The 2,881-nt window shown below is 47.9% G+C and overlaps 1 pseudogene; it reads right to left on the bottom strand.

The window, feature by feature from the left end:
• Positions 1 to 1,023: 1,023 nt before the first annotated feature.
• LOC112656048 (SWI/SNF-related matrix-associated actin-dependent regulator of chromatin subfamily E member 1-like) lies at positions 1,024 to 2,356 on the bottom strand (annotated as a pseudogene).
• Between the last annotated feature and the right edge of the window lie 525 nt (positions 2,357 to 2,881).

Raw genomic sequence — 2,881 nt, 5'->3', positions numbered from 1 at the left:
TGTTTTCCAGCAGCTGAACCCAGTTTCAGGATTGATGTGTTTGCACTTCTCTCCTCCCCAGGCACAGACCACACAGCTCTGCCAGAGGCTCCTGGGTCTGGCATAAGCTTTGCAGTTTCTGCCTGTCACTCTGGGCCCAGAGATCTCATCCAGCCCCTTGACTTCATCCATTCCATTGGGAAGGCCCATCTATTGACTTCATGGGCCTCCAGATAAAACAGTTCAGTTCCACAGGCACCCAGGGCACTGTGTTTTAACCTTTGCATTTGTTCATCCTTCAAGTTAGCTCAGGCACCTTGGTTTGCACTTAATGGTGCTTCTCACTCTGCCAGCAGGCATTGCTTCATCTATTTTGTATACAAAAGGACAGCCCACGGAGTCAACTTGGTAGGTAGCCTGTACAGCCTGACAAGACTGTTAGGATGCCTTTTCTCCCCTCTCAGTTCATGGGAAGTGCTCCCAGCCCACCAGATGGGAACTGCCTCTCTACCTCATGGGCAGCTCAACATTTGAGGGCATTTCCTAGGAATGCAGCAGAACGTCCAGCTCAAATGCCCTCTTATGAGAACACAATGCCCCATCTGAACAAGAGCCCAAAAAATGACCTGGAACTTTATTATTGTCTCTTATCCAAACCAGCATGATGCCCCAGAGAAGACATCCAAGACTTCTAACAAACACATTTACATAATCTTTCAAGTTTCCAAGTCTGAGGGGGGAAAAAAGTGGCAGGAAGCCAGCCTTAGGTAAAGTCTACTGATGCTTATCATCCACCAATTTAATTTTAAAAGCGGGGGTGGGGGGGTGGGGGGGGGAATATCAAGTGGTTGTAAATGATTTAAAGTTGATTTGGACAAGGCACAGTAGAAGATCATTGTTTCAGTCCCTGCAATTCCTTTTATGCCAACTGAGCATGGACCAGAATAAACCAACCCTTTTCTTAGCAAGGCAGGTCTTTTTTTTTTTTTTTTAAACTCAAAAAACTTTTTTTTTTTTTCATTTAAAAAAGTATTTAGAACACATAAAACAAGGCAACGTTTATTCTTTCTTCTCATCTTCTGGTGTGGGGTCTGTCGGTGGCTCCTCCACTGTTGCACTGTTGCTCTCTGAGCCAGTGTTACTATCACTGGTCCCTTCCTTGGCCATACTGTCCACCCCCTCCTGCCTGCTCTCCTTGTCCTCAGGAGTAGACGTGCCTTCTTCACCATTCTGTTGGCTTTCCGTTGCTTCTTCAAGGTGTGTCTCCTCTGTCTCCATAGGGATGCTTTCGTTGTCCTTCTTCCCCTGGGTCTTACTAGCAGCTGGCTCTTCCTCGGGAACCGTGCTGCTCTGACTACATTCAGCTTGCTCTGCTGCTTCTTTCTCCCTCTCCTCTTGTCTTTTGCGGGCCTGCTCTTCGGCCTGTGCAATTTCAGCGGCAACCTTTTCCGTATCCACTTCTACTTTCAAACCGCACAACCTTTTAAGTTCATTGTTAAATGAATCTGTGCTTTCTAGGAACTTCCTCTTCTTTTCCTGGTGTCGCTCCTCTATCTGAAGAAGTTCAGCTTCTAGTTTTCGCTGATGAACCATTAAGGACTGGACCTGTCGTTTGAGGACCTGCATTCTAGCTGTTGTGACAACTGACCGAACGTCTGGCACCACACTCCAAGGATTTCACTGATGAGGCAGTGGTTTCTCTGGAAACGGGCAGTGGCTGTAGGCTTCATTGAAAAGCCATCATCATAATCATCTGGATCTTCAGCAGGCTGAATGCTCAGGTAAGGTTCTCCTTTCTCCATGCGAGACTGTCTCTGTCGACTTTCTTCCTCTAAAGCAGCTTCTGCACGACTTTTCGCATTTATGTAAGCAAGGTATGTGGGGGAATTATGCTAGGCCTTCATAGATTCATTGTACTCTATCTTTTCTGCTTCGTATTCGTTTAAATATTCTTGTTTTTCTTCATCAGTGAGATCTTGCCACATGCCACCAATAATCTTGCCAATCTCCCACAACTTTAGGTCAGGGTTGGAAGCTTTTACTTGGTCCCAGACCTTTCTGCTGTACCTCATGTAGGGCATCAGAGGCTTATCTGGTGGCTTTGGGGGTTTTGGAATCGTAATACCAGAGGATGCCGTGCCCCGGCTGTTGGTGCCCGGGGTTCCCTCCCAGCCTGTAGTTGTTGTAGGCGAGATGACTGTATGGATTGTATCCCACAAACCCTGGTGTGCTGGGCATTTGTGTTGCAGGAGCTGGGGTGGGAGGTGGGGCATAAGATGGTCTTTTTGACATTTTGGAAGATTAAGTTCTCAGTTCCTTAAGAATGAATCTGAGACACCGCGGGCAGAAAAAGCGCCCCGCAGCTCCGGCCTCGTTTCTCTTTTTAGCAAGGCAGGTCTTAAAGGAACTTGATTGCTGCTTGCTTGCTGCCCAGGCCTTTCCGATCAGGAAAGCTGAGGAGCGGGCTGAGAGCCATTTCTAGCAGCAGACTCCTTAGCCAGTCTGCAGCAGAGAGCAGTGCCTACAAGGTTCACAGTCTGAGTAAGAGACACAGCAAAAACTGTCTGGGGACAACCAAGGAGGGCCTTAGCCACACAATACCAGGAGACCTCCACCGTGTCAGAGACTGAAAGGCAGAGCCAGGGCAGGCCTCCACCGGTTGTCTTCAAAACTGCCTGAGCTTCTTTGTTATGCTAACCAAAAATACAAAGAACCATGTAGGAGGAGTCAGAAAAGCAGGGAAAGGAGAGGGAGAAGGAGATGGAGATGGAGATGGAGATGGAGATGGAGATGGAGATGATGGAGATGGAGATGGAGATGATGGAGATGGAGATGGAGGGAGAAGTAGGGACAAATGCCCTGGGTGACAACTTGATTCCCTTGCCTCCTTCCAAGTACCATA

This window comes from Canis lupus, chromosome 22 (assembly GCF_003254725.2).
Source record: "Canis lupus dingo isolate Sandy chromosome 22, ASM325472v2, whole genome shotgun sequence".
NCBI lineage: Eukaryota > Metazoa > Chordata > Mammalia > Carnivora > Canidae > Canis > Canis lupus.
The sequence above is the reverse complement of the archived record's forward strand: the minus strand, read 5'-3'. Positions and strand labels throughout refer to the sequence as shown.